The following is a 13918-nucleotide window of genomic DNA, read 5'->3' on the forward strand; positions in this document are numbered from 1 at the left end:
GAAAAGAAACAAGCAAAGAAAACAAATCTCGCGCACAAGTTTCTTTCCTCCCGCCCCCCCAAAAAAACGTGTATTTCTTTCAAAGCTTAAAGGTTTGCAATTTTCCTAAAGGGGGACAATTTTATTCTTACAAAAGAGAGAAAGAGAAAGAGAGAGAGAGAAAGAGACTGGGTGTATGTGTGTATCGGGTTAAGAGCGAATAATTTATCGAACGTTGTCTTCTTTTACTCGTTGTAGCGTGTAGCGACGCAAGGACCATTCAACATTCAGTGAGTCTCATCACTCATCGAGGGGAACTTTATTTTGGAATGAAGTATATATATATATATAAAAGAGAAAGGAAAAACGAAAGAGAGAAAAAAAAGGAGGATGCGCTCGCGATATAGATCCTTCGTTGAGGTGGGTGGTTAGGCAGGAGAGAGAAAAAGAGAGAGAGAGAGAGAGAAGAGGAAAGAGGTAAGGGAAATGAATCCATATTTTAAAACTCATTTTACTATATCTTCTCAAGAGTGGATACGAAAGCAGAGAATTCTATGCAAAAGCAAAATTACGACCGTTTGCACGAAAGTGCTTCTAATTTATTGCCCTATTCGTTATTTACTCTAAATTACTTTATATTCCATCCTCGTTTATTATATAGTTCTAGATCAGAAACTTCAAATTCAATTTAAAGTTATTGCGCACAATTTATTGATGCCGTCAATATATTTTCAATTATCTTCATCTTTCTCCCTCTCCCACACGTCTCAACTTCAATTATATTCTTTATAGATCTTAATTATTTCTAATATAATTTTTTTTTTATTTATTTATTTATTACTTCTTACAAATAGTTGGCTATTTTCTTATCAAAATTTCTTCTTTTTAATTTTACAGATTTAGAAAAATATTTGTTTGAAACAACCAAATGTATTGCTTTGAAAAAAAATTTATTTGATTCAAATAATCGGTTATTTGACTGACAAATAAATATTTACTAGGACTAAATAAATATTTTCTTGAACTAAAGAAATATTTACTTGAACTGAATAAATATTTACTTGGACTGAATAAATATTTTCTTGAACTAAATAAATATTTACTTGAACTGAATAAATATTTACTTGAACTAAATAAGTATTTACTTGAACTAAATAAATATTTACTTGAACTAAATAAAAATTTACTTGAACTAAATAAATATTTACTTGGACCAAATAATTTCTATTTTTGAATTAATTAAAATGGTACATTTGGTTCCTTATTTAAAAAAGAAATAAATTGTTTATAATAAAAAGTCAAATAAATTTTACTAACAATAAAAATTTATTTCAATCAAATAGAAATATACTAATTATTATACAGTCAAATTATTTCATTGAGTCATTGCCAAGCGCGCTCATATATGAAAAAGTGAATTTTTTTTTCAAGTTACTCTTATTGTGATTCAAAAAAATAAAAATAAGGGAGAAACAAAAAAAATACATGTTAAAAATAAAAATGTATAGAAGGAGGACGACAAAGAAAGTAGAGAAAACCGCAAAGGGAGAAAAAGAAGAGTGAGATAGAGAAATATGAACGCACTTTTAACCGACGTAATAATGTCGCTCTCTTGTTTGGCAAAAAAAAAAAAAAAAAAATTCCTCGCTCGAGTTTTACGCACAGTAAGTACTGATATATACAAAAATAAATTCCGCACGCTGTCTGAAACTATATGGCAAAAAAAAAAAAAAAAAAAAAATTTATATATATATAAATGTGTGTGATTGTGTAGTGGTACTTCTAAGTAGAAAACAGTACGCCACTATAAAGGTACCTATTATTGTCATATATTTATAGTACAAAAAAAAAAATATATGCGCGCGCATGAAATGTAAAAATAAAAATATATATGTTTTTATGCATATCTCGTGAGGGTAGATGAAGCCTCGACTCGCATTGAATTCGATCCTTAAGCCACCCCCCCCCCTGAATACGCGAGGGTGGAAGACACCCTTCCCCCCCCCCCCTCCTCCTCTCAATGGATTATTGTTTCACGCTTTTTCCTACACATTTTATTCAAATTGCTCTATTTTACAGTTTCTATTTTGAATAAAGAAATTTCACGTTATTGCTATATCTAAAATTTGTATATATTGGATAAAATATTGCAATTTTTTTTTTCTTTTTTGTTTTTTGCCCTCGGAAAAAAAAAAATTTTTATTGCATACTTTATTTTGTCTCACAACCTTTTTTTTATTTCTATTTTTATTTATTATTTATTACTTTTATTTATTTTTTTATTTATTACTTTCATTTATTATTTATTACTTTTATTTATTTTTTTATTTATTACTTTCATTTATTATTTTATTTTTATATTTTTATATTTTTTTATTTTTAATAAATAATAATTTATTTGTATTACATAATTATTGAAAAAATTAAATGTAAATTTATTTGTATTAAATAATTATTATTTGATTCAAATAAATTTGTTTGAAATACAAAAATTATTTGGTTCAAGTACAGAAATTATTTGGTTCAAGTACAGAAATTATTTGTTTCAAATACAAAAATTATTTGGTTCAAGTACAGAAATTATTTGTTTCAAATACAAAAATTATTTGGTTCAAGTAGAGAAATTATTTGTTTCAAATACAAAAATTATTTGGTTCAAGTACAGAAATTATTTGGTTCAAGTACAGAAATTATTTGGTTCAATTACAGAAATTATTTGGTTCAAGTAGAGAAATTATTTGTTTCAAATACAAAAATTATTTGGTTCAAGTACAGAAATTATTTGGTTCAAGTACAGAAATTATTTGGTTCAATTACAGAAATTATTTGGTTTAAGTACAGAAATTATTTGGTTCAATTACAGAAATTATTTGGTTCAAGTAGAGAAATTATTTGTTTCAAATACAAAAATTATTTGGTTCAAGTACAGAAATTATTTGGTTCAATTACAGAAATTATTTGGTTCAAGTACAGAAATTATTTGGTTCAAGTACAGAAATTATTTGGTTCAAGTAAAGAAATTATTTGTTTCAAATACAAAAATTATTTGGTTCAAGTACAGAAATTATTTGGTTCAAGTAAATATTTATTTAATAACACTCAACCAATTATAAATTCTTTTTCGTCAATGTATATGAAAAAAAAATTAGTTAAAAAAAAGAGGATATATTGAAATTTTTTTTTTATTTTTTTCAACCTTTCTTTGTTTCACTTGTCATTTTTCTTACGTTATTCAATTTTCTCTTTTCCCTTCTGTTTCAAGTACCTTTCCTCTATAACTTAGGATCAGCCTCGGGAATTCAAGACATAAGAAAAGCCCATTCATCTCATGTCGGATTTTCAGACTCTCCGACAATACACACACACATATATATATATACACGATATGGAATTAAATACTCTTTTGTAATTGTGCCCGTCTAAATAATTTAAACTTCAATTGACGTTAAAATTTTATTTTTAAACTCACATTTCTCTTTTACTATTTTTTTTCCCCACTATTTATATATTCTTTTTCCACTATTTTTATTTTTTTTATATAAATACTATTTGGAATAAAAAATAGAAGAGAAATTTAAAAATAAAATTTTAACGTCATTTAAATTAAATACAATTAAAATTTTTTTAGTTTTCTAATAAAATTGTAAAAAAAATTACTTAAAAGATTTAAAATTTTTTTCGATAAAACGTAATCCAATTAAAGAGGGGAGGGGGGAAATGGGGGATTTTTTAAAACAAATTTATTATCGAGAAAAAGGCGTGTGGAAATAAAAAGGATTTTTGCAAAAAAAAAAAAAAAAAAAAAAACTGATGAAATTGAGAAGGAAATAAAAAGTTGGATGGTAAATATCAGAGTGAAAAATGATAGGAGAGAGTTAGATACAGTCAATGGGACGTTAAAAGGTCGCTTTTTTTATGCGTGTATATGTGAGAGAGGATTTCGTGAGGTGCGTTTTGTAGTGCGAGAGAGGTACAAGGTAGAGAGTGAAAACGGGACCAAAAAAAAAAAATTGCCAAGAGGGGAGGAATGCAACGGACGTAATCTGATTTTCAGCAACTTTATACGTCGCGCTTCGATTAAAATCCAGCCACCGTGCAACGCGCGGATATCGTTACTCGCTAGCTGCCCTTTTCCCTTTCCCCCCACCCCACCCCTCTATTTTATCCTCAGGCGCATTTATGAAAAAAAAACTCAATTCGCAAAAATATAAATAATTATTTATAAAAAAAAACTCAATTCGCAAAAATATAAATAATTATTTATAAAAAAAACTCAATTCGCAAAAATATAAATAATTATTTATAAAAAAAAACTCAATTCGCAAAAATATATATAATTATTTATAAAAAAAAACTCAATTCGCAAAAATATAAATAATTATTTATAAAAAAAAAAAAAAATTGGTGAACAAGATTTTGAAGAAAAAAAATTAATTTTTCTTTATATATGACAGAAAACATTTGTTATTTTAAAATATTAAACGCGATGATATTCAATTATAAAGACAATATATGAATTATTTCAACATTACGAGATTGAATGCCAATTGGAGGTTAATTAATTCACGACTATAGATATATGGTAGTTATATTATTTAATTCTTTTTCTCAAAACCTATAATTAGAGAGATGTGTGTTCAATAATAATTGTTCCGTTTAAATAAAAAGAGAGAATATATAGAGGGGGAGATATATTTTCATGTCCAAAGAATTGAAAACAAATAAAAAATTTAGATGCCAATTTTAATCTCTGACGCAAGTTGTTTTAAAATTGATTTTATAATTAATTTACGTTTCGCTAATGTCAACTTTTTTTTAATAATAATATATATATATATATATGTTTAGAACTTTGCTCTTACGAAGACATAAATTTATTTATAAAAAAAAGTATTTAAATACTAATTTTTAAATGTTAAAAAATAATACCCCCTCAAAGATAAAAGAAAATAATTATTTTCCCTAAAAAAAAATTTTTTTAAATTAAAATTTCCATTTTAAAATCATAATTTTTTGCAAAATAATTGTAATATTTTTTACATTAAAGACAATGCAGCACAGTGGCTATAAAAAAAATTAATTTACAACGCGAGGTCGGGCGGTAATTTAATATAAAAAAAAAAGAAATTAAAATATATCGAAACGACATTTTTATCAAATAAAATTAATTTTAATTGAGTTTTAAGACGCCACGAATTTTTTTTTTTTATTATTTTTTTTTTTGTTTCTTCAAGTGACGCTACGGACAGATTGCAATTTGATATAAGATAAAGGGGCACGCGTGAGTCGAATATAAAAATGCAAAGAGCGCACATGGAATCCGGTTAGATAAAATACAAATATAAATATAACAATAAACGTAACAATAATAATAACAATAAACGTTATAATAAACATTAAAGCCGAGTACGAAAATAAATGTAAAAAATATAAAAATAAATGTGAGAATAAATATAAAAATAAATATAAAAATAAATATAAAACTAAATATAAAACTAAACGCACAAGTGACTATAAAAGCAAATGCAAAAATAAATATTAAAAAATAAATATTAAAATAAATATTAAAAAAAAAAAGATTAAAAAAATATATTAAAAATTATATGTAAATAAAATATGTAAGAATATAGAAATATGTAAAAAAATGCGTACCGATATAAAAAAAAATATTTACAAATGCAAAAATAAATACAAATAGAAATTATGCATTGCTTTATCGAAAATCAATATTTTTTTGTCTTTAACTTTTTGGAAACCGTGAGTTGATTATAAATAAGAAACAATAAAAAAAAACTCCAAAAAAATGTAAAATGAGATGCATTTATAAAAAAAATATAAAAATAACAAATAAATAAATATTGAAAGTTATAAAAATACATATATATGCAAAATGAGCCTGACAATAACTATAAAAAGAAACATAAAATAAATATGAAAGTAAATATAAAAATACGGGAATAAATATTGAAAAAAAGCAAGGAATTAAATATAAAAATAAATCCACCAAAGGGTTGAACAGGCTGAATAAATAAATAAAAAAAAAAATAAAATAAAATAAATAAAACCCAATCTAAATATAAAATAAAATCCAAACTAAATATAAAATATAAATTATAAAAAAAAAAATTAAATTCGCCAGTCGGGAATAAATAAAATAAAAACAGAAACATATAAGAAAACGAAATATAAAAACAAAAAGTAATAAAAAATAAATTTCCAAGCATATAAGTATAAAAAAAAGAGACTATAAAAAAAATAAATTCGAAACTATAGAAAAAAAAAGTAAAAAAAAAGCGAGAAATATATAAAAAGAAACAAACAAAATAAATAACAAATGAATGATAAAAAGTCAGAATATATATATAATACGTGAGTGAGTATGAAAAAAATATAATTGAAAAAAAATTTATGTGACGAGCGGACACCTTATTTCGTTTTACATGAAAACGAATAAAAATACATGATATGCAATGTGACAAGCGGAGACACGAAATCATGTAAATAGAAAAAAAAAAAAATAAAAGAAAGAGAGGAAAAAAAAATCTACACATTACATTTTGTTTCTTTGACTATATATATATACCTGACATCAAAAAATCCATAATTTACGCGTATATTATTTGAGCATATATATATATATATATATATATATATATATATATATATATATATATATATATATATATATATATATATATATATAGTTATTTCAAGTGTATTGAAACAGTGTATTTTCCAATTTTATCACACACGGAATCATAAAATAAAATGTATTGTAAGAAAAACGAAATGAGAAAATTCAACGTAAAAGTTGCCGGATGTCATATATGGTACATGTGAGTTCGATAAGAGAAAGAGAGAGAGAAGAGAGAGAAAGAGAGAAAATAACTATGTACAATATTAAAACGCAAATCACGTTGCGCAACATGCGCGGGGGCCGATTGGAATGTCTTGGCATTAATAAAATATGAAGTATATTATAAAAAGTTATAATAAGGAGTAATAGGAATTTAATGTTTATTCATAAAAAAAAGAACGGCGAAACGAAACGAGAAAAAGATATACCAACTTTTCGCATATTAAAAATCGTACACTTTTTCGCCAAAAAAAAAGAAAAAAAAGAAATCCGTTTCTCCTGGCGAGCGTCAAAATAGACAATAAAAAAAATAAATAAAATTTTTTTAAATTACTAGACAATAGATAAAAAAAGTATTATTTCGAATAATATTTCGAATAATATTATAAATAATATTACGAATAATATTACAAATAATATTACAAATAATATTACAAATAATATTACAAATAATATTACAAATAATATTAGAAATAATATTATAAATAATATTAGAAATAATATTATAAATAATATTAGAAATAATATTAGAAATAATATTAGAAATAATATTAGAAATAATATTAGAAATAATATTAGAAATAATATTACAAATACTATTACAAATAATATTACATGGAAAAAAATATTTTATCTGTAACAGCGATATGTTTCCCTAGAATAGCGAAAACTTTTGCTGTTTTAGCGAAACATATCGCTGTTCCAGGTGAAGATTTTTTTTCCTGCATAAAAAAATAGAAATAAAAAATTACTAAACAATGGATAAAAAATATAATATTAAAAAAAATATTAATAAAAATATAATAATATAATATAATATAATATAATATAATATAATATAATAATAAAATAATAATAATAAAATATAATAATAATAAAATAATAATATAATAATAAAAAAATATTATAAATATTATAAAAAATAGAAGTAAAAAATAAAAAATTACTGAACAATGAATAATAAAAGAATATTGTAAATAATATTATAAATAATATTATTAATAATAATATAAATTTCTCTAAATTATTTACGATTATTTTGTTACCATAAATAATATTTTAATTATTTTTAATTTGTGACAATATTATTATTATTATTATTATTATTATTATTATTATTATTATTATTATAATTAATTAATTTTAATATCAGTAATGATAATAACAAAATTTTTTTTTAATAAATACATCGCGTGAAATGTGGTTCTCGCGTTAATTATTTAAAACAGAAGAGGCGCGATATTTCGTATATATATATTTTTCAGCGAAAGAGAAAAAGAGAGACAGAAAAAGGGGGGGGGGGTATTTTTTTAAGTACATGAACTCTTCGTGATCGCATGTAGTTATTAAAAAGACGTCAATCAAAATTACGAGTTAGAGAAGCATAAAATAAATGAGAATCGTTACTTACAAGTATAAGCCAAATATATGCGCACACGCAAAATATATTTCACGCTGAGATCTCAATATCAAGGTACTCACCTGAAACAGTAAAATAAACATAGATTAGTATGGAAAATAAATTTTCGAAAAATAAATTTATTATTATTATTATTACAAAAAATAATTTTTTTTTTTTCGGAGGGTAATTATTTTTTTTTCAACTCTTCAACTGTAGAGAAATAATAGTAAATTACGAAGGTTCGTCTCGCGTCTATTTAATTGAATATTTTGTTGAGCGCAGTGTCATGACGCGGGGCTCAAGGAGAAAAATAAATAAAATGCAAAAACGTGGGGGAAAACAAATCAACGGAAAAAGTGGATCTCGTCGAACCTATCGAAGTACGATTAAAATATAAAATGGTTTCGAGGATTCGACGGTTTTACGTGCCATTTCAATTATTGTTCCGCGCGCCACGTACGATTTTTCACAAACCAAGTGTTCTAGTTTTTTTTTTTTTTTTGTCCATCTACATTTTTTTTTTTTTTTTCGGGAGGCTGTTGTTGTTTCATTTGTACGTCGCGTAGAAAGTGCGATACCATTTCATCGTGCGGATTAACAGTTGGGCGAGGATATATCACTTTTTTTTTATATCGTCAAATTCAACTTATCCTCGAATTTGATGTGAAAAAAAAAAAAATTCTCTAACTTTTACCCACTTGGAAAGATTCCCCGGAAAGTGCACCCTGGAATTCCAAAGAATTTCCGATGGGATTCCGACGGAATTCTGACGGAATTAGGACTCTAAAATTTTGAAAAAATTAATCGAAATTCCGACAGAACTCCGTCGGAATACCATCGGAAATTCTTTGGAACTCCGATGGAATTCCGACGGAATTACGTTGGAAGTTCCGATGGAATAACGTTGGAAGTTCCGACGGAATTACGTTGGAAGTTCCGACGGAATTACGTTGGAAGTTCCGATGGAATTACGTTGGAAGTAATACAATAAAAAGAACAAAATTAAAAATACAGTTTAAAAAAACAATAAAATTAAAAATGCAAAATATTTCGTAGAACGATTTACAAAAAAAAAAAAAAAGTTTCGAAATAATTGAGAATTGAAAAAGTATCAGCTTTGATGAAAATGGTGATTTTAATTTTTTCCTCTCTTTTTCGTAGGAAAAATTAGATTATGAGTGCGAGTGGAGAGAAAAGCACTGATTCTCCAATTCAACAACTCACCCTCCTCTCTTTTGGCTCTTACTTGTTTTTCATTGGCAATGTCTCTATGCCTGCGGCATGCAAAGTATTCAAACGAAGGATGAAGGGAGCGAAGAGTAAAGGGTCAAGGGTGGAAAGAGTTTTTCAACAGGGTGTATATATCTATATATATATATATATATATTATATATGTGCAAGGCGGGAGGGTGGGGGGATTTAAACCCATTTAAATATAACCAATACCGAAGCCTTCCACCCTCCCGCGTTATGGATGATTTTTATCGTTCATTTGAATAACCCGTAAGCTGCATATCCCCGCTCACGAGTATATGTTCCAACTGCATATGTATAGAATATAGTCATATTCGTAAAATATATATCTGTAGGGTTCATACCCGAGTAGTTCAAAAATTTAAAAAAAAAAAAAAAAAAACTGTTTAATCGTCCAACAAGTCCGGTTTTATAACCGATTGATGAATATTTAGTACTTTTTACCATATTAACCAAATCCTGAACAATCAGAAAAATATTTGTTTTAGTTTGAAATTTTTTTACGCATAACCAGAAAATAAAATTTTGATTACGTTTCTTTTTTTTTAATTAAAATTTATAATTTTAAAATTAGTAATGATTTTTTTTCACAAATTAAATATTGTTATATAATTCAAATAAATATATTTAAAAATAAAATTTAGATAAAAGATTAAAAATCAAAAACTAAAATTTAAATGCAAAATTAAATCGTTTTATGTGTAAATATATTTAAGCAAATGATAAAAAGTCACCGGCACAGGTGGTAACAATGAGTTAAAATGTAATTTAAATAATGGGTTTTGTGTTTCCCTAAAGGAGGAAATTGTAAGTTTTGTTATTATTAAACCTCTTCGGGTAATTAAATGGTGGGGGGCTTTTTATTAAAAGAGAAGAGTCTTAGGCAAAAAGGAGAATTTTTCGTGTAATATATAGAAGAGCATAAGGGAAATTTCAATTCTAGTAAAACGAACCGAGGTAAACTTAGTAGAAGGGGTAGTTAGCCATGTAGTTGAGTTCGATTGAACTGGACGCGCACGTTTGCCTTTATGTCGAGTGGCTGACTGCTTCGACCGAGCATACCTACTCGATACAATAGTTATATACAATTCGCTCTCTATCCCCCTATCAACTCATCATCTTTCTCCATATAGGTTATACATTCAACAATTCACTTCAAAAACCTAAGGTGCAATCTAAAAATACCTACTTCTCGTAATTTCAAAATTAATTAATTAATTTTTTTTTGGATTAATTATTCAGATTTACAGATGCCAAAATCTGACAGTTTCATAAGGTTTAAAATTGTAATAATTTTTGAATAATTGTTTTAAAAAAATTTTAGTAGAAAAATTATTATGAAAAAAGAATTCTAACCTTATTATAATTCGTGGATGGCGGTTTGGTGTAGCCGATTTTTGAAATTGGATGATCTGATGACACTCAAAAAAGTTCAACACTCGGAAAAGTACGTTTTAAAATTAGAAGGCAGAAAAATTAGAATTTCGGCGATCGCGGTTTTAAGTATTTCGAACACTCCCGAAGGCACGAAAAATTGTAAAACAAAAATATAAAGATTTCGGCGATCTCAATTTTACGAGGGGCTGTTCACTCTCGAATACCCGATTTGTAATGTAGAGAATATACTAGGTATCTTCCGAATATTCATCAATTAACATAAGAAAATTTAAATTTCTTGATTTTGAATATGTTGTATTTTAAGTGGAGATTACCGACGATTATTGAAAAGGACGTTCGAATTTGTCGAATACTATGCGAATCCGAACGAATCTCGTCGATTTCAGTAAAATCCTAAGTCATTCAGTAAGAATTGTTGCGAGTCACGAATACGGAGACATACGAGCGAATTCGGCGGCGAATTATACAATTAATCTATTTTCTTGCTAGTAAATCTCAATTACTTCAATTAAAATGAAAGCACTATTTCCCTTAATTTCAAAATAGGAATTACGAAAATGACTAGCAAAGCTTAAAAATCTTTAATGAATTCTCAAATATTGTTCAATTGGATTTTCAGTGAACAGCCCCTCGCAATTTTAAGTATTTCGAACACTCCCGAAACTGCGTTTTTAAATAATTGGGAAACAGAAAACTTTTCGGTGATCGCGATTTTAAGTATATTTCGAACACTCCCGAAACAAAAAAATTCTCGGTAAAATTTATTTAGGAATTAATAACTTCGAGCACTTGGAAAATTCATTTTAAATGTAAAAAAATTACCAAAATTTACTACGTCTTAACAGGTCAAAGCACGAATTGCAACTACTGAATAGTTTGTAATTTTCTAGCCCTATTGTTTATGGTACTTAACCTTTGTTCAACAATGTAAACATACAGCTCGGAACTCAGGTATAAAATTCCACAAATCCGATTTTAAAATATTTTTGAAATTATAATTACAAATATTATTATTCCAATATAAATTATTAACGTTTTATATAATTTGTTAGAGAATAAAAATCGATCGCGATTTTATGTTCGAACACTCCCGAAAGCACGATTAAGAAAAAATTGGAAAACAAAAAAAAACTTTTATAAAGATTTCGGCGATCGCGGTTTTAAGTATTTCGAACACTCCCGAAGGCACATTTTAGAAAAATTGTAAAACAAAAAAATATAAAGATTTCGGCGATCGCAATTTTAAGGATTTTGAATACTCCCGAAGCTGCGGGAAACAGAAAACTATTCAGTGATCGTGAGTTTAAGTCTTTCGAACACTCTCGAAACAAAAAAATTTATTTAAACGAAAAAAAATTCTCAGTAAAACTTATTTAGGAATTAATAACTTCGAACACTTAGAAAATTAATTTCAAATGTAAAAAATTACCAAAATTTACTACGTCTTAACAGGTCAAAGCACGAATTGCAACTACTGAATTGTTTGTAACCTTCTAGCCCTATATTGTTTATGGTACTTAACCTTTGTTCAACAATGTAAACATACAGCTCGGAACTCAGGTATAAAATTCCACAAATCCGATTTTAAAATATTTTTAAAATTATAATTACAAAATTAAATATTATTATTCCTATATAAATTATTAACCTTTTTCTATAATTTGTTAGAGAATAAAAATCGATCGCGATTTTATTATCGAACACTCCCGAAAGCACGATTAAGAAAAATTGGAAAACAAAAAAAAACTTTTATACAGATTTCGGGTATCGCGGTTTTAAGTATTTCGAACACTCCCGAAGGCACATTTTATAAAAATTGTAAAACAAAAAAATATAAACATTTCGGCGATCGCGATTTTAAGTATTTCGAACACTCCCGAAACATTTTTAAATAATTGGGAAACAGGGAACTTTTTCTATAAAGATTTCGGTGATCGCGATTTTAAGTACATACTTCGAACACTTCCGAAAACGAAAAAGTTAACAATTTTTTTTGTTCGCGAATTTAAAAATTCAAACACTCACTGGATTTATTTCAAATGTAAAACTACGTCTTAACAGGTCAATGCACGAATTGCAACTGATTGCGAATTTTTTGTAATTTTCCATCCCCTATTGTTTATGACCTTCGCCTTAAGATAACCATTGTTTAACCATGTAAACAAGCAGCTCGGGTCGCAGGTATAAAAATACCTAATAAAATTCTACAAATCCAATTTTTATTTTTCAAATAATAATCCTTATAACAAGAAGGGCAAAATGTAAATTTTTTTATAAAATTAAAATGGGATGTATCGAAAATAATATCTTGCTTTTTTATCATGGCGAACAAAAAAAAGGAGCAAAATGAGAGAAAACGAGAACAAAATAGAGTGACGTAGAGGGTTATAGCGAGAGGAGAAATTCTGTGTATAACATCAGGATCCATCCTGGTACGTTCAAGTATGAGTGGAACGCAAATATCACTTGGTCAGTAATTCCAGATCAATTCTCGTATATATCTCCCTCTCGGCACCTCTCAAAACATCCCCCCCTCCCCTTCAATAACTTTTCCAATTCAAAAAATTATTATCGATGCAATTTTAATTTCTTTACATCCAATTTTTATTTTCTTTGTTTGTATAAATAAAAATAAAATTAGAACAAAAAAGGAAAAAAAATTCATCCACTCGAGGATCTAAAAAAAAAAATATGGGGCTTATTAAAAATAAAAAAAAAAAAAAAATTATGAAAAAAAAGAAAGAGATCAGTGACTTGAAATAAAAGAATATAGGGATGAATACTTTTTTGAAATAGTATGTCAAGAGTGTTTTCAGAGTTCTGTATAATTAGTTTCGCATCATAATAAGACGTAGTAAAATGCAATCAATGTAAATAGCTATTTTTAATCCACAAGGACGTGGATGTCAATATTTCCTAAAGTATTGACAAACCACTGCACGTGGAAATTAATTAAATTTTTTTTTCCATTTTATGTTTCATTACTTGCAATTTTTTTTTTACTTTTTTATTTAAATAAAATATTTTTA

The 13918-nt window shown here is 26.3% G+C and overlaps 1 protein-coding gene and 1 long non-coding RNA gene across 9 annotated transcripts in view; both read right to left on the bottom strand.

The window, feature by feature from the left end:
* LOC127281722 (protein bric-a-brac 1-like) overlaps positions 1 to 13918 on the bottom strand; it is a 379471-nt gene that overhangs the window by 195763 nt on the left and 169790 nt on the right. The window lies entirely within an intron of this gene.
* LOC127281733 (uncharacterized) overlaps positions 8147 to 13918 on the bottom strand; it is a 112203-nt gene continuing 106431 nt past the window's right edge. Inside the window, exon 3 of the long non-coding RNA XR_007843078.1 lies at positions 8147 to 8317. This is a non-coding gene — a long non-coding RNA (uncharacterized LOC127281733). The remainder of the gene's footprint in view (positions 8318 to 13918) is intronic.

The sequence above is a fragment of the Leptopilina boulardi genome, unplaced genomic scaffold (genome assembly GCF_019393585.1).
Source record: "Leptopilina boulardi isolate dan_hultmark-lab unplaced genomic scaffold, ZJU_Lbou_2.1 LbouV2_278, whole genome shotgun sequence".
In the NCBI taxonomy this organism is placed as follows: Eukaryota; Metazoa; Arthropoda; class Insecta; order Hymenoptera; family Figitidae; genus Leptopilina; species Leptopilina boulardi.